Source organism: Chrysemys picta, chromosome 3 (assembly GCF_011386835.1).
Source record: "Chrysemys picta bellii isolate R12L10 chromosome 3, ASM1138683v2, whole genome shotgun sequence".
NCBI lineage: Eukaryota > Metazoa > Chordata > Testudines > Emydidae > Chrysemys > Chrysemys picta.
In genome coordinates this window covers 143524546-143543631 of record NC_088793.1, presented here as the reverse complement: position 1 = coordinate 143543631, position 19086 = coordinate 143524546, and the positions used below count along the sequence as shown (strand labels likewise).

The 19086-nt window shown below is 42.2% G+C and overlaps 1 long non-coding RNA gene across 1 annotated transcript; it reads right to left on the bottom strand.

Annotated features, from left to right (window-relative positions):
- Positions 1 to 11279: 11279 nt before the first annotated feature.
- Positions 11280 to 18885, bottom strand: LOC135982055 (uncharacterized). The gene is made up of 3 exons (XR_010599262.1): positions 18371 to 18885; positions 17962 to 18035; positions 11280 to 14250 (listed from the first exon to the last, which is right to left on the bottom strand). It is a non-coding gene; the product is annotated as an uncharacterized LOC135982055 (long non-coding RNA).
- Positions 18886 to 19086: the final 201 nt, after the last annotated feature.

Sequence of the window (19086 nt, the reverse complement as noted above, 5' to 3'; positions counted from 1 at the left end):
CAGTGGGATTTACATTCACAGTTCCCAATGCAATTAATAGGAGTTGGATGTTTAAGCCCTGTGGGTGGATTTGAAAATATCAGTTTTGGACACTCAAATAAATAAAACATGGCTGATTTAATGTTTGGCCAGAAGCAAACTCCTGAAAACTAATGCAGTATGTGTGTGTCTATATGCAAAGACCTTGTTAGGTATGTATGGATAGATGACCTGTGTCATTTGTCTTAATAGTAAGAGTTGGCGATTTTGTATTCCTTTAAGATTTATATATGAATGCTATTTATAGTACATATTAATTGTTTTAAATATAGGCAGACTATAAGGATGTGCACTGTTTCTTTAGAATCTGCCTGCCTGGATTTGTTACAGTATTAAACAGGGGAGCAGAGATACAGAAAATATCTCAGGGATAATAGGTTTTCCTTACTCTGATAAAGATCCAGGTTTTTTTGTTTGTTTGTTTACTGTTGGATGAGTGACTTTTCCCCATTGTCACACGCCAGATCCCTTTCCATAACTTTCACAACAAGATTGTGGTGCTACTGTGTTTTTAAGCATATATTAGCAGCTTTCAGTGTCAAGGATATTAACTCTTTCTTATGCAACACCAATATGTAGGGAAGATTTAAGCATATGCATATTTCCATGTGGATATTGAAAGTAGACACAGGAAGCTTTCTTTATTGGCCCATAAAGGTATGGACAGCTTCATTTTTGGAATATTCAGGCATTAATATTGAAATGGACTTACCTTCTTCAGCTGCTGCTATGAATCATGCTGAGTTTATTTTTCTTTTAAACTTTATTTTTAAATACATTTTCCATAAACCTCCGAGAGGAAGAAAGTTTTTTGGTTATAACAGAGGGCTCAGTTCTACAGCATTTGCTCAAGTGAGTCACCTCCATGAAGTCACCCTGAAGGGCTACAGCTTGCAGTTCAAAGTCCTTACACAATGAAGGTCAAATTCTCAGCCCTTCTGCAAAGCAGGCATGAATGGACCTTATGCAGGGGACCTGGCAAGGATTGAGGAATTAAGTCCACCCACCCCCAGAGCAGAAGCCCTTCACCATCCTGCCTCCAAACTTCATATCTTTGCTGCCACAGGGAGAGCCTCTGCAGGGCATATAGGGTAGAGAGACCCAGAAGGCAAATCTCTGCTGTCTGCTCTCCTTCATGCTAGCAGCAGAACCAAGGCATATCTGTTGCTTTTCAAGACTTGTGATTGCAAAATGGGGACAGGGCAGAATTAGTCCCTTTAAGGACTTGGTGTGCAAATCCTTATAGTTCCTGTTGGGTTCCGGGGAGGTGGATAGGCATAAGCCTATGGGGAGGATCCACTGAGCCCAGGAACTCAAATGATTACAGGGGACAACAGAAAATATAAACAAGGGCAGGTGTGAAGGTAAAAGGGTCAAAACAAGGGATCCTGAAGAGGACACCGAGCAGAGAGCCCCAAACAGCACCCACTGCTCCTCAAAAGTGTCAAGGGAGCCAGCAGATGCCGCCCAGAGGAACTCTGCCTCGATGGGTGAACGGAGAGAGGATCTGAAATAGGTCCCACAGTTGCAGAGAACTCCCTCAGTCAACATCGTCTCCCTGGTGTTATAGACAGCCACCTTGGCCATAGCTAGGAGGAAGTTGACGAAGAGATCCTGCGACTTTGTGGGGCCATGGACAGCATGTGCATATATAAGTGCAGCCAAAAATGTAAAAGGAGGTCCAGGAGGAGCCGGAGAAGGGTCTGCAACCTGGTCCACTCCATGTAAACGTGCGCCAGGATCTCCCTCACACCGCAGAAGGGACAGGCTTTGGGGACAGCAGTGATCCACGCCAAATACAAAACAGGTGATGGAGAAATGCAAATGGGAATAAGAAAGACACTCCAGTTAAAATGTGCAAAGTCAGTTGTGAAATAGGAAATATTCAGAGATTTTAATAAATGTTCTTATGGAAGGCCGGAGGAACAAAGTATAGAATCAAAGCCTGACCAGAAAACCGGATGTGATAATTACACATATGATTCCTGGATGGTATTAAAGTACAGGGTAGATGGGAAGAACTATAGTATTCTGGAAAATTAAGAATTACTGGTTCATGGGATGTAATGGTAGAAAATTATTTCATATGACTGTATATGCTAAATAAACCAGGTAGTTTTTGCAGTAAAAATAGTGTAATTATAATACAGATGTTAACAATTTGAATACTGCCCTCCATCTGCCTCACCAGCTCTGATGGCTTTTCATGATAAACAGGCCAGATTCCAAAAGTAACTGCTCCTGGACTCACTGGTTACTGCTTTCTCAACCAGACTATTCCAGTTCAGCTTATGATGCAGAAGACCAAAACCACAGCCCACTGCGCCAGTTCCCATACTGCCAAGGACACTGTGCCCACTGTTGGAACTGCAGTGAGGTTTCTCCTGGGTTTTGTTCAGCGATCTTCTTCTACAGCCTCCTTAAAAGATGGTTGCATACACTCTCTGGCTTTCCTCACACAAGCACAGGGAGAGAGAAACTTTCTTTCTAACATCCTCAACTTTTGTCCATTCACATCACCAACAAGGTAAGGTTAAAATACCATGAGCTATGTTGTTTGAGGCAATATAGAAGTTACGATGCCATAATACTGAGCAATGGCATGTCCTCCATTGGGGTACCTGGTTCAGTTTTTGACACTTCAGCCTAAGAGGAAGATACTTTTAGCTGCTATTGAAAAGAGTCAGAGAGGATCAACAAAGATATTTAGAGCTCTGTCACAGTTTATGAATCATGTTTTATTGGGGAAGAAAAAATAATTGTTTAATCTGGAAAGAAGGAAAATTAGACAAAATGGAATTGAACTACATAATATCACAAAGGGTATAGAAAAAAACCCTGAACCGGCCTGTTTAAGATGGCCCATATTTCACAAGAAAAAGGGGTCATTCAAAATTAATGACAGATAGCAATATTTATTTTTTAACTATTAACCTAACACAATGTTGTGACAGTCTGTACCTCGGGGGAACACCCTGCACCCTCATGTTAATCTTTATAAAATGATTGTGTGGCATCGAATGCAAAGTTTGTCATGTTGGGTGTCTTTGGAAGGCTCATGATGCACTAAGAATTTTTGTTATAGTGATGTTATAGGTTGTAATTTCATGTATATAGTTATGAGGCTGAAAATCTGGTTTAAAACAAGCCCAGGCAAAACTCTCCAGGAACAGAGGGGCAGTTCACACCTCATCAGGGCATGTATGGGACAAACCCAGCCCAGCCTCACAGGAACAAAGGACACTGGCCTAGGCAGCAACAAAGGATCTGTTGGATTCTTGAGTGAGTCACTCCCCTTCCCTTGGACAGTTTGGGACTAGGAGGAGGTAATGCTCACCTGACCCTGAGTGCGGGGGGGGAGGGGGGGCGCCAAGAGGGAAGAAAGCACATAATAAAAGGGAGAGATGTTTGCCATACTCTTCCTCTCTCTTCCACCTCCATCTACAGACATCACCACCAAGTGATGGTGATGTCTGTAGATGGAGGGTTGATCAAAGGGGAGAGCCTGGCTGAAGGGCAACCAGTCAGCCTGTGGTGAGAAGCATCTAAGTTTGTAAGGACACTGAAAGTGTTGAGATCAGCTTAGAATGCGTTTTCCTTTTATTTCATTTGACCAAAACTGATTTGTAGTTAATACATTTGTTTGTTTATTCTACCTGAAGCAGTGCATTTGGTTTGAAGCATGTCAGAAACTCCCCTTGGGATAAGAAGCCTGGTTCATATCAATTTCTTTGTTAAATTGATGAACTCATATAAGCTTGCAGTGTCCAGCAGGCATAACTGGACACTGCAAGACGGAGGTTCCTAGGATTGTGTCTGGGACCAGAGATATTGGCTAGTGTCATTCGGTTGCACAATCCAAGGAGCAGCTTACATGCCAGAGGCTGTGCATGGAGTCCAGGAATGGGGGTTCTCACAGCAGAGCAGGGTAAGGCTGGCTCCCAGAGTCAAGGACTGGAGTGACCTAGCAGATCACCAGCCCAGATAACACACGGGGAATGTCACAAATGTCACAGCCTGTGGAATTCACTATCAAGTTAAATTATATGGCTGGATTTTTAAAAAAGGAACTGGATAGTTGTATTGATGATGATAATAATAATAATAATCAAGCCTTGCAAGTGGACATGACAATTACCAGCTCCTACCTTGCCAGCTCTTTACTATGATGGTGATTATAATACGAGCTTCTTCTAAGAGGGAGGGTGGCTTTGTGGCCAAGATACCTAACTGGGACTCAAGAAATCTGGGCACAATTTCCTGCTTTGCCACAGACTTCCGTTGTGACCTTGGACAAGTCACTTAACTAGAGTAAAGAGAAATTATTTATTTGTAAAATGATAATGAGCACACTTTTCTCCCATTGTTTCTGTTTAGACTGCATGCTCTTCAGATCGGGGCTCTGTTTTCCTAGATCTATGTACAGTGGAGCCCTGCGCGGATACACAAATGTGGATCCACATCCGATCCGCATCCGCAAGGATCAACCCATGCAGCAGCAAGCCATCTCACAAGGGCTAGCAATGGGGGTGGGGTGGGGTGTCTTGCAGGGAAGATGCAGTGTGAGGGTGGGGACTGGGGGTAAGGGGCGATGCGGCGGTGGGGTCTGAAGGAGAAGGGGCAGTGCAGAGGTGGGGCTGGGAGGAAGGAGGACATGGCACATTGCTCCGTTGGTTCATGAGCAACGGCACATGGCAGCAGCAGTGTGTGTTGCATCACATTGGGGCGGAGGGGTGGGGTGCTGGGGTTCTGCCCACTCCAATCCCGGTGAATGGGGGTGGACCCTGCTGCCCAGGAGCCGGCAGGCTGGGCCCGGTACTGGGAGCATGGCCAGTGCTGCTGGGCCAGGCCATTGTGGGGACGCTGGCGCTGCCCGAGGGGCCCAAGCTGCTGGACAGGAAGCAGCAAGGAGCGTGGGTGCTGGACAGCCTCAACTCTGACCTGCCACTAAGCCCCAGCCACTGGCTGATCCCACACTCCAGGAATGTGGGTAAACAGTATTTTGCAAGGCTGCTCAGTCATCACATCTTGGAATAAATGGATCATCAGAAAAGATTATTAGCCCAAGTTACAAAACTGCATGATTAACAATTGAGTTGCTTACCACATTTTAAATCCTTCAGCACTATGAGATGTAAATGGATATTTTCATCTTCCTGTGAGGTGTCAAGTATTGGCCATTACTAGTAGCTCCATAGTAGATTTATTGCCTAGTTATTTGATTTAGTATAACAGATCATATGTCCTACTGGTGTGTTGTTGTTGGGTGTATACATGTTTTTGTGATTTTGTTATGTTCTGGGGGTTGTTTTTGTTATCATTTGTAAACCTGTCCACTATAAACTGAACTAAGACTCACTGTCAGTAATGTACAAGTAATCCTTTATGCCACCTAATATCCCATCTGATATATATTTGTAATTTTCCGGTATCTACAAATAATTGGACAGTTAGGTTAGATATCTTAGTTCTGCCTTTTGGTTCATATCCACATTCTCGTTAAAGGCATAAATAAAGAAGTCTGCAAACTGTTTCACTCCAGAGTGTATGCACATTATGCAAAAGCAGTATACTGCTAGCTTGTCATTTAACATTACATTTTGTACCAGAATGTGGCATAGTTGGATTATTTTGATGCACACTGCTAATTATCTACACATACGTATGCCAACAAAATGAAAAGTAAACTGCAAGTAATTCAGAATGATGATTCACTATATCAAGACTACTTCTTTTTGCCCCAATACAAATTATATCTTCTTTTCAAATGAATAAAATGAGGAACAGATTAAATACATAACCAATATATTTTCTCCCACTAGAACTACCATTTTGAATGAACAAAATAGCACCACTAAAAAAAGTGACATCTGCACTCTGCAATCTGTCTTTTATCCTTTCCTCTATGCATTGTAAGCTGACCCTCTGGGCAAAGCCGAACCCCTCCATTGTGGTGAACTTGTGCCAGGCCTGTCTAGCATGACAGCAGGTTGTGTGCTATTTTCATCACCTGTGTGAAACTATGAATGATTCATGGTTTAAATGATCCACTATAAAAATGTGGTATAGGCTGTCAACTTATTTTGTGATGAGCTGATATTACTGCAAGGTTGGTTTTATGAATTGGCAGTGAACTGACAACTCAATTGGAAAATAAACATCTCTGGAATTCATCTACTTTAGCAATTCAGAAATCCATTGTTTACTAACTCTATGCATAGTATTTGAAATCTGACTCTACTGAATAAGATATTACATACATTTCTTATTTTACCCTCAAATTTCTGCATTTATTTCCATATATAAATTGATTGATTAATACATTTGTTAGGAAACAGTTAAATTTCTAACATTACCAGTTATTTTTAACTTTAAATAAGTTATGTGAACTTTCCAAATATTCCTTTACCTCATTCAGTTGCCTCAGGCTACACAGATGGACCAATTCAGAATTCAAGAAGTAACAGCTTGTATCAATCACTTTCTCTCTGCCTCTCCTTATGGGCTTTCTTGAATTCAATATTATTTTGCCCTTTTCTTGCCTTCCCCCCCATACCCTTCCTCCCCGTGACACATATTTCAGTCACAACAGTGCTAATGACTATCTTGTTAACATCACTATATTTTGGTAGCTTAAAAGATAGGACAAGCACAAACACCCTAAAAGAGATTACTTTCTGACCAAAAAGGTTTACTAAAAATATTACAGTGAATGTATAAGATTATTGGAGAAAGAACAGGATAATATTATGTATTTGCTTTATAGTGCCCACAAGTGCTAAGAATTTTTTAGAACATATATTTTTTTAAAAGTCTGTCCTGAGAAGTTTACAATCTAACTTATCCACGTGGAGTAACTATGTATGTGAGTAGCCCCACTGAACTCAGTAGGACTTCTTATCTGTGTAAGTGTTTTCAGGACTGGGGCCTAGGTGGACATGGCATGACACAAGGGTACAAGAAAGTAGAGAATGAGCTGGGGTAGGGAGACAAGGCTTGTGAAATATTAAAACAAATGTTGAGAGAACATCTAGGTGGTCCTAGAAGATAATACAACAATAACCAATAAACAGCATAGGTTTATAAAAAAATAATCCTGCTAGATAAATTGAAGGTTTTTTCTTCAAATTACAACAGTAGATGAAAAAAAAGCAGTAAATCTTGTAATAAGACTGACTAACATATGGGTTACAGTGCCCTCTGCTGGATGAAATTAGGACTGATCCACATTGGGTCATAAGCCCTATCATATTAGCAGCAATCGTAACCAAGAATCTTTTTTAGCTCAAGTGGAAGACAGATGAAACCTTGGCTCCATTGACGTCAATGGGAACTTTGCAATTTGTTTCAATAGGGCCAGGAATTTTCCCCAGCCTTTAGTAAAGCATTTGAAAAAGTGTCTCCCAAACCCTTAGAAAATATCAGTCATTTTGACTTAGGTGTGGACACTGTCACATGGACTAAAAATTGGGTGAAAGGCCATGAAAAGCAGTGTGTCAAATTGTGGAGAGCTTTGAGTGGGACTCTGCGGGAACTGTTGTTACAGCCAGTTATTTGACACATCTTATTAATGATATAAAGAAAGAGACTGGGCAAAGCACAGGCATGTATACTCTAGGGAACAGCTTTTCACTGTCAGGGAGGTAGACACAATGAGTTTATAATTATTTTCTATCTGTAATTTTTAAGGACCATATGTAACTATGTTCTCCACCATGCACAGTGGCAAAAAAAAATGTGGTATGGTTTGAAGGGCACATATAGAGATGCCACACAGTTAGGCGGTATTGTACTGTGTCTCCAATTGCCAGGAAATATGGGCTACGCCATGAATATGTGAGAACAAGGTACTCACAAAAACGTGGACTTTGTCCAGGATAAAAGTGGGTGGATACATAGAAAATTGCAAGAACATGAAATCATGCAATTAAAACTCTCACACCTTAAAAACTGTATTGAATGAGACAAGGTTTACATCATTTTTCATTATGAGCCAAAATCCCACGCACAAATTTTAGTACAATGCAAAATGCCATACATACAAATGTGTGATACAGCCCTTTTTTCTTCAGAATGACGAAAGACTATTATTAAAAGGTGTTGTTATTCAAACATATATTCATGAACTATAATTTTAAAATGTTCATCAGTCAGATAAATTAAAACTAATTTTTCCCCTGACATTGAAAAGCTTCTTTCATCCCTCATTTCTATTTCCCTGCTAAATTTCAGCTTTCTATTCCATTCTGCTGAGGTGCTGGATCTATTCAAGATTTTATTTATTTATTGTTAATAAGAGGAAAGTGTATTCTCCCCCCTTCCCCGTTTATATTCTCAAAACTAGCTGAACCATTCAAGCCTGCATGGCTGAACTTTTAATCAAACGTTAAAATAAAATTCACCCTTAGGCAGACATGTCCCCCCATCTTTAAAATGCAATCAGACAACTTTAGCAATAACCATAGCTATCATCTAACATACATTTTCCTCTTTGTTTGCTGATATATGCTATACATTAAACGTTACCAACGTGTTACTTTCAGTTAGAGGTATGCTGTTTAAGTTTAATGTAATGATTCTATTTTTCCTCCATTTGTTTTTGGCAAGGTGAGAAGTTATTCTTTGGAGTTTGATGTAATGAAAAAACTTTTTCCAAGTGACTGTTCTTAGCCATTTTGCATCAAATTCCCCAATGAGATCTCAGTTTGCCTCTAATGCAAGTTGAATTTGCCTCTGCGAAGGGTTTAGCGGCATTGTTCTCTGCTGTACCCAGGGGTGAAAGTAAGGCGGTACGGGCCGGTACAGCGTACCGGTAAAAAGTGGCCACAGGTACCGGCACTACCACCTTACTTTAAGGACCCTGCTTAAAGCGCTGCCATAGCAGCGCTTTAACATCACTGCTGCTTTTGCACCCCCCCGTCAGTGGCCCTGCCAGGTCCCTTAAGTGCTGCTACGGCAAAGGACCCTGCTTAAAGCGCTGCCGCGGCATCACTTTATTGTCGTTGCCCCTTTTGCCCCCCCCCCCCCCCCCCCGGGCTGCCAATGGGCAGGGAGGGGGGCAAAAGGAGCAGCTGCCCTGGGACTGGCGATTTAAAAGGGCCCAGGGCTCCGGCTGCTGCTGCGGTAGCGGCAGCGGCAGCCAGAGCCCCGGGCCCTTTAAATTGTCGCTGGAGCCCTGGGCAGCACAGCCCAAGCAGTGTGGAAGGGCTGGCTGGGATGCTGACCCCCAGCCCCACCCCTTTCGCCCAAGGCCCCGCCCTTTCTGGGGATGGGGAGTGGGATGCGGAGCCAGCCCCATACTGTTAAGTTTTCAATTTTACTTTTACCCCTCGCTGTACCACATTTCTTATTCCAACCTGTGGTGTACACTCTATCACTGAACATCATGGTCTTGCTGCTAGAAAAACGGAACATTCTAAATCAAGGAGAATTACTTATCTTTAACAGTAACTGCAGTCTAAAATTTGTCTCCTAAGTTCTGAATCTGTATGTTCCCACAAGTCTTAGTCTGAGGTTTGCCCCTCATTCATACCGTTTCTTCCATATTAGTCATTAAGGCTCTGATCAGCATGTGGCAGCTTTACGGAAAGACTTGTTTTTCTCTTAAGGCAATTATTCCCTCCATGTTTCAGATGACAAATTGTAACATAAATTGAATTTAATACCCTAGGGCAAAATGTATGGGTTTGAAATCACTTTAAAATAAAATGTGCTATAGTCATTGTGATTAGGTTTGGGCATTTGAGTCCTCTGAACATATTAAAGTTAATTTTTCTTGTTAAAGTTGTTGAAAATGCAATGTTTTAAGAACAGGACGTGAACCATATGTTGTTGGCAATACGGATGGCCAGTTATAATTCTGTGGAGGATTTTATCCATGAAAATCTACAATGTAGTATTGATTATTTGCTTACCAAAGTCGAAGTAATTACCAGCATCACAGGTATAGATTAGGACTTCAACAGTTTGCAGGGGCTTACTTTTCCTTTTTCAAAGATTTCTCCAGTTGTTAGTACAGCTTCCACAATTCCTCTCTGTCTCTTTCCTCTAAACAGCAATACTCATCTGTTTGTTTTTATTCTCTCTCTTTCTACTTCTCTATTTGCCTACCTCTCTGTGCAATTTAAACCATGCTCATCACATGGTATCCAAATGCCTTAAAAATTATTTCAATGTATTGTTTTTTTCTCCTTTTAGGCCTTTTCCCCTTACTGTGGCCATGACAATGAGTAGACTCCTAGAGGCTGAGTCTAATTACACTTGCGTTAGAGTAAAACTAGAGCTGGTCAGAAACAGGAATTTCTGTCCCATGGGAAATTCTGAAAAAATTCAATTAAAAAGCATCAATGTTAAAACAATATAATATACAATTTTGAATATATTAAATATATTAAAATAGAATATACAAGTCTAAGGGCAGGTCTACACTGGAAGCGTTACATCGCCAAAGCGCATCTGGCGAAGATGCTCTATGCCGCCTGGAGAGGCGGAAGCTATCTCGGGGGGCAGTGTCTTCTGCCCACATAGCGCAGGTGTGGACAGTGCTTAGGTTGCTGTAACTTGTGTTGCTCAGGGGGGTGCCTTTTTCACACCCCTGAGCGATGCAAGTTAGATTGACTTCAGCGGTAGTGTAGACCTACCCGAAACAAAATAAAACTGAATAAAAGTCAAAATGAAATATTTGTACTTATTTTAAAAAAATGAGCAAGTCATAATAATTTGTTTCTGTTGAAAATTTCATCAAAATTAACACACTCCTGTGACGCTTTTCTGAATACGATGAAACTCCATTTTCCAATGGAAAAATTGTTCTTTGGGAAATTGTTTAACCAGCTCTAATTTACACCTGTCAGGTGCTGCATCCAATAATCAGGCCTAATGGCTGGCATAGGGTTGGACCTGGGCCAAGGGTGGTGCTGGCATTGAGATTGGAGGAGAGGCTGGCATCAAAACTGAGATCAGAGTCCATAGACAAACCAGGAGCAGAACCACAGCCAAAAATCAGGTTCAGGCCAGTGGTTGAAGCCAGGTAGTCAGAGTCCAAACACAAGCCAAATCAGTATCAAAGCCAGAGTCCAGATACAGGCTGAAGGATGAATCCAGGTAGTCAGAGTCTGGGAGTTTACGGAGGATTAGGAGGATGAGGCAAGGCTTGAATGGGTCAGTGACGGGACTAGAGTGAGACTAGAGTAGGACAAGGACAATACTGGGATGGGGCTTAGGCAAAGCTGGGTCAGGAGCAGGCTGGGAGTCTCAAGAGTCTGGTGTGTGGCGAGGCAGCAGGAGGGTTCCTGGCCAGGTAGCGCAGTTGCTCAGACTAATCTGCAGCTCTGGTGGGGTTGTAGAAGTGCCTGAGCCTGGGGAACATCTGACCCAGGCTCTGCTTAGTGATAGGTTGTTGTTACATACCTGAGGGCTGAGCTACAGCAGGCTCTGTTGGAGGGGTAAGTCAGTGCAGCTGGGATGTTGCTGCCTGAGTGCTGACTCACCCACAGCACCTGTTGAGTTTCTGCGGGGTGGGCGGGTACAAGCCAATCCACATCTAAAGGTCCCACTCCCAGCCTAAGGGGAGGAGCTACTGGACCCAGGGCTCAAGTAAATTTGGGGGGCAACAAATGATAAAACAGGGATGGGAGTGAGGGGCACAGGCCCAAAATCAGGGAAACGGAGCGGGATACCAAGCAGAGAACTCCAGACAGCACCCACTGCTCCTCTAAGGTGTTTTGGGAACCAGTGGACGTAGCCCAGAGGAACTCTCCCTGGAGACCTGACCTAAGGGAGGATCGGAAATAGGCCCCAGAGTTGCACAGCACCTCCCCATCCAACATCCTCCTCCTGGTATGATGGATGGCCACTCTAGCCAGTGCCAGGAGGAGACTGAGGAGGAGGTCTTGTGACTTCATGGGGCCATGGATGAGGTGTACAAACTTCAACAGGTGTGGGGAAAAGTGCAGCCAGAATCTCAAGAGAAGGTTCTGGAGGAGCTGGAAAACAGGCTGCAACTTGGCACACTGGAGGTAGACATGCACCAGGGTCTCCCTCACGCCACAGAATGGGCAAGTGTCAGGGAGGGGGGTGAACTATGCCAGGAACATGCCTGTCTCACAGGTCCATGAAGGAGCCACCAACTAATATCCCCAGCAGGCCAGAGGACCAGGGTAGAATACAGACTGGCCCACTGGGGCTCTTCACTCTCCACAGGTGATAGGAGGTCCTGCCAATTGGTATTGGGGCAGGACATGCGGGTGAGGAAATGAAGGGTATAGAGAACAAGCACATACAGTGGTTTTCTAGGTGTGGTTTGGAAAAAGATCAACTGCAGACACACAGCCAGCTCAGGTGTTGCAAAGGGGATGTCCAAGGGTGCTTACAGGGCAGGGGCCCAATGGTGAGGACCAGAGGGCCAGGGGTGAGGGATGGGCAGGGAGCACACTCCCACAGGACCAGCTCAAGGAAGGCCCGAGAGGCAGGCGGCTGACTCACCACAGCAGCTAAGCGAGCAGCCGTGGTCTGGCTGTGAATTTGCCTCACAACACCACTGTAATTCCATTTACTTTAGTGCAGTTATCCTTGTCTTATACTAGTGTGATGTGCTGATGAGAATGCTTTGTATTAGATGAGAACTGCAGTGTGGGTAATGGTCACCGAGGGAAAGGTGGTCCCTGAGATGATCTGGAGTGAAATCCTAGCCCCATTGAATCAAAGGGAGTTTGACTGCAGTGAACATTCTGCAAGCAACCCATAGTTTATGGCCCTTGTCCAAGGCCCATTGAAATAAATGAACAGTTTCCCATAGCCTTCCATGGGCTTTCGATCAGCCCTATGGGACAGATTTTCAAAAAGCATCTAAGTGACTTAGGAGCATTAATGCCATTTACTTTTAGTGGGACACAAGCTCCTTTAAATTACAATGTTAGCTATAGTGAAAAACTCTGATACAAATTTCTGAACAAATAATAATCCATGTGAAAATTCATGGCTCCCTCAGGATTCACAAATATTTTCACAAGTACACAGCAGCTGTCCAAATATGCAAGAACAATGAATATTATGACCTCACAAATAACAGTGATCTATACCTGCCACTTTTATTTGCAAAAAATATTCAGTTATTATTATTATTATTTGCCTATTTCTAGTTCTGCCTTTCCCCTTCCTCTGCCCTTATGTGCTTGTGAGGAAGAGAAAATCCCCTTTATCCCCTTCCTCTAATAGTACTGGAGATGTGATAAGGTAGAGAAAAACCGACATCAAGAGATACACGAAATTAACAATGAAAGCACAGTCAGCATTTGTACAATTTCTGACCATGATTTGATGTGATTGCTAAATTCTTTGTTACAGCAACACCGCAGTATTCCACTATCTCCAAAGTTAATGAAAACACAATTCAAATGTAGTCCCAAGGTCAGAACTTCAAAACGGAATGTTGATATTCCCTTGCCTCATCAATTTGTTACAGGATTTTTCCATTTGTAGTAGTGTCTCATGCTACACAAAGATTTCCCAGAAGTCATTAGCACTTCAGCATCCATTTTTAGACAAAACAAAATTGAGCAAAAGTTCACAGTCAAGAGCGTCTTGTAACAAACATGAGACAAGTTCAACCATATATTTTTTTAACATAATGGATAAATTTATGCCAATCCTGCTATTTTCTGATCTGTAATTTGTTCATTGGTATATGTAATGAAAGGTTATTTTTCTGAATTTAGATAAGAGGGTCAAGGCATGAGTTTTCACAAAGTGATTAAAATAAGCATGAATATTCATTATCAGAATCTGTTGCCCAGGAGATTTCCCAAATGCCAAGGACTGGAAGGGTAGCTAGTTTTAAGCTTTCGAGCTGGGCTCTTCCAATGAACTCCTCTGGCCTGCCTTATCCATAGCAGCATGATTCGTTCAGGAGCCATGTGGCAATTAATTGTGCCCTCCATACACACAACTTTCCCATTCTAATAAGGTCAGTAGCATGCCTCAGGCAGTTATTAAAGCAGTATTTACACCACACCAGATTTCTGGATTACTACTAATAAATCTGCAGAGACAGCAATGAGCATGGCAGAGAATGGCTACTCTCCAGAGATAGCACCTAGCACATCACTTTTCAACTTGCAGACCCCTGAGCCCCTGCTTTGCCTGGGGAAGAGGTTCCAGAAGCAGGGGGTCCCTCTTCCTGCTGACCCCACCAGGTGTTACTGCCAAATGACCCTGTAAGAAAGAAGGAAAGAATTGGGCCCTTTGTTTTTATTTGAGGTTTGGAGACACACTGATGATAGTACGAGGAAGAAACACAAAGGATGTTATTTATGTCATTAATCAGAAATGAAAAAGAGGGAGCTTATAGAATGAAGATGCACCTCAGTAATTAATGGCTGGCGGTATTCCTTTTTCTAGTGCAAGGTTCAAAGAAGCAGCAAGAAAACATCTTGTAACGATCCAAGACCAACCTATTTCTGAGTGATGTACCAACGTGGAGAAAGGCACAGCATGTGGCAACATAGTTAAGATCAAAATGACTTAGAATGTTTCAATCAAAGACAGAGCAATAAGACACCAACTGCTATAGCTTGGGCCAAATATCCCTGGTGTAACTCCATTATGGCAGGATAAATGATGGAACATTTTACTTAATGCCTCACATGAAAGACATGTCTTTTCCCATCTGGTGGTCAGTTCCTGCCAAGACATGGTGCACCTGATTGTGATTTTTTTTTTAAATAGTATTTATTTGGGAACCTGGATCATTTTATTTATTGGATTTGGACACAAAGAAAAAAATAAAGCAGTAACACTGGATTTTTGTGGAAAAGTAGTTCACCTGCTAGCATCATCTGGACATATCTCTCCGAATCAATTCCCTGCCATTACACGGGCTTTGGGCATCGGTGACACCTCAATCTATCCTAGTCTCTGCCTGTGGTGCACAATACTTTCATGTCCTGAGCACTAAAATGCTTTACTCTAACCCAAGTTATAGGCTTCATCACAGATGCTGGCTGAAATGTAATGGTCTTTAATGGATAGGAGGTCAGACTAGATGAGTCTGATGGTCCTTTCTGGCCTTAAACTCTATGAATCGATATATGCTTGTAAAATGGGGACATTGTACAAGGAATTTCCCTGTTGTTGACTCCTTTGGCACAGCCACACTCTGTCTAAGAGTAGGTGTGTGGTATTGTGTTTCGTTTTTAAGCACTCACATTACAAGTGCTTTTTATTTAATCAGTGCAGTGACAGCACTGTGCAAAATAGCTTATGATAAGAGGAAGCCCCGCCCAGCACTCATACTTTTATATTTAAACTTTTATGACAAGAAGGTAAAAATGTGAACCACAAGCTCTCTCTGCATCATGAGTAAGTGGGTGGTAGGTGGGCACAGGCAGTGAATTTTCTCAGCCTGCTAGCCTCTATAGCAGCTTCCTCTGTTCACTTAACACAGCTCCTTTCTTTACTTCTTATAGGAGGGTTGTCTGGCCCCTTTTTCAAGCTGCCTCCTAAAAACAGCTTAACCTTCCATGATGCTATTGACCAAAAATCCCTTCTTTCTCCACTCTCATAAATAGAAAGAATATGGAAAAATATTTATCAGAAAATAGAGCAGGAAATAATATAACAGGCTTTCTAGGCAGCTTACCAATATTTTGCTTCCCCGCTCCCACAAATTATCAGAAAAGCAGCACACTGAATAATTAAGAACCTCTGTGATATTCTATTTCAGTTGAGTTCATGTTGCAGGACTGGTTAAGTTCTTATTTGACTCACAACAGTTTACCCATCCTTGTTTGTGACATCATGACTCATCGTCACTGCATTTTAGCTTTGCCTTGCCAAGGAATGACTCAGTGTCATCCTGATATATCACTACACAACACCTCTTTGCTTGCATGTAGGTGGCATAAATCACATTATAAGATTTCATTTTCCCTAACTTATTTGAGATCCTATGTAAGTATGTCCTGAGGATTCTCCCTTTGACTGAACAGAGCTCATGGCCAGCAGTGCTCACTAACATTTTCCAATGATCACAGTTCATCTTGTCACTTGTTCATGATGTTATAAAGGAAATAAGATTCAATGAAGACTTCTGGAGTCAGAAAATGCTGAAAGTTCTGGCATACATTTCTGTGTTATGTACAAAAAGCCAAATTCAAAGACACAATAGCCTCACATCACAGACCAGGAATGATGTGGCACTAGCATGCACCTTGAATGATCCCTGCCATTATGGATATACAACAAAGTATCAGAAACAGGTTGACAATTTAGATGGAGAAGCATTAAAAAACCCAATCTTCCACCTCCATGGTGCTCCTGGCAGCAGAAGTAATGCAGCAATTTCTTTGGGGGCAACTGCACCAGAGATGTACATACACCTTCTGCATGACTTGGAACCCAGTTCCATGGGGGCTCCTTACACATCAGAGCACTTGGGGCAAGGGCAGATACCATGGTGAGGGGTGTCCTTATAAGAACAAAGATAGATTGAAGTGTGGCTGTGCTGCTGATCCCCAGTTCCTTTCTCTGGGGTGGAGGGATTCATTGGAGCCTATTGTCAGTTGTCTTGTGTGTGTGTGTTCTTTCTGTATGCTATTCCAGCTCTGGGCAGATAGCTGGTTCAGCAGAACTCGATAGTACTACCCAGTGTGGTTAAGTGCTGGAGGCTGAACTGCCATTGCCTCAGTAATGCTGTTCCGGCTACCTGGTGCTTCTGTCCTTGAAGCGTCAAATGTTATCACTCCTAGCAGCAGATAAGGCAGCCTGCTCAGCTGCAGGCTTCAGCAAACCTCAATGTTACTCATAAAGAAAGACCACAGGCTTGGTTCAGAGGCAAAGGCGGTTGCCAAGTTTATTGTCAGCGAAGCACGATATGAGCGCCCTGGACCAATGTCTACAGTTACACTAATACATGTATGCTCATTACAATGGACTTGCCACAGTCAGTGGTGGGACTTTCCGCTGCCCCCTAGGTTGGACAAAGGGCTAAGGCGAGGCACCCCAACAGTTATAGACTGAGATAAACAACTGGAATAAGCATCCTATACACCTCCTTACATGTTTCAAGACATCTGTTTGTTACCTCCCCTTCTTCCTGATATCTTGGACAAAATGTTATTTGTTATTTTGTCAAACCATCTTACCTTGTACTACACGAGGATGTATCTGTACCAGCTGGAATATATTTATGTAAATATCTAGTGCCTAGTACACTAGCAACAACTTTGCAAAGTTCATGCACTGAACAGTGAACTAGTTAGCATCTACTTTAATACATGGCCTGACTTTGGTTCAGAGCCTCTGGTTCAGGCCTCAGACCAGGCCCAGTACTCCAGGTTCTATCTCTCTATTGTTGGGCCACAGACAGCTACTTCAGTCATTGAGCTGAAGTTATCTCCAGGAGCTACTGTGCAGCCATTTTGAGGCCTGACTGGGAAGGATTCCTTCTCTGTCCCCATGGAGGTACCTAATGTGGAGGCTGCTGTCTGGGCTATGGGTTTCTGGATCTCAGTCTATACATACAATGTTTACCCAAATGCTGGGGAATATAAACATATACCTGTATCTGAAGGATGGAAACACTAGGGAAGGAGAGGAATTTCTGAGGGTGGTCCAAGAAGTATAACTAGAAATAATGTGATGAAACTGGGCAGAGGAAAATTTAAGCTGAATTAATCAGGAAAAAAACTCCAAACTTTGAGATTTATGGACTAGCTTCCTCAGGGACAATGATGGGATTCCCAACACTTGGATCATTTAAAGTGGACTGATAAATAGGCAAAAAAAAAACCCCCACACACTAGGAAACAATCCTGCAGCCCTTTCCATCTGTAATTGCTGTGATTTATGTACAGTTAGTCTCCATCTTCCAGAGCCACAGAACTGCCTGAATGCTAAAGCGAGCAGAGACTCTTTCATGCTTACCTTGTTTCAATACAGAAGGCCCTTTGTAGGAAGGTGTTGTACAGTACTGTATATCCTAAGGCATTTGGGGCCTGCTAAGGAAATAGAATTTCAACTTCTAAAATTTGAAAGTAAATCTGCCTTCAGGCAAAAAACTCTATAACAACAACATGGCAAAACAAAAACAAAAGAATACATAGTCATACAACATATTTTACTTTCCAAGTTACAATATGGTTTTATTTGATTTTTATTTTATTTTAAGGTGTGCGGAAATGGAAATGGATGGGCCAAGACACACATATTCAGGGTCCTTTAAAATCACAGTCATTTTCCCTGACTGCAAGTGACAGAGAGGACTATTACTATTACTGCTGATGAGAGAGCTAAAGGAACAATATGTTCCTCTATTAGTACAAAACATACTTACTCTGTGGTTGACGCATCTGTCTTTATTTTAGGCAAAGATGTAGCAGTCTTGATGGCTTTTCCTTTCCCTCACCCCAGAGATAAATTCTCTCTTATTGAAACCTTGCTAGCAGAAGCAAACTGATTAACCAAACAACATTACTAGTAACTGAAACGGAGGTCTCCATTTGAGTTGCAACCACTCAGCTGGAATAGTTTATTTTGGATTTAATTTGGTTCAGTAAGTTTTTTAAGCTCTTCATCTGAGCTAGAAGGTCTTTTCATGTACAAAGTGGACTCGGTGCATTGCTGAGTCTATTTTGGAGGAAATCAAATAACTGACTAGTTTAGAAGTCAATCTGGTACAGTGTGAAAGCTGAAACATGTACAGCTTAGGTTAAGTATGTGATTTATTATCATGCCAGGATTTGAGTTTTAAAAATAGGATCCTTGTTTAGTTTATGGTGATTATACTCACTTTAAAAAAACCCAACAAAAATAAAAAAAACCCTCAACTTTTCACTTTAATCATTTTGAACAAGAGATCTCTCTTTATACTCTGTAGCAGGAAAAACAGCATCAGAGCCAGAGTACATAGGTATTTTAGTTTCCTGCTGCAACAAATGACACTAATTGCCTTGCTGCTGGGCCTACAGGTTTTGTTATACTTAGCATAATTAGAGAAGAAAAAAATTAAGCATACAAAAATGTCACACCCATCTTCAAAAAGAAGGGCTA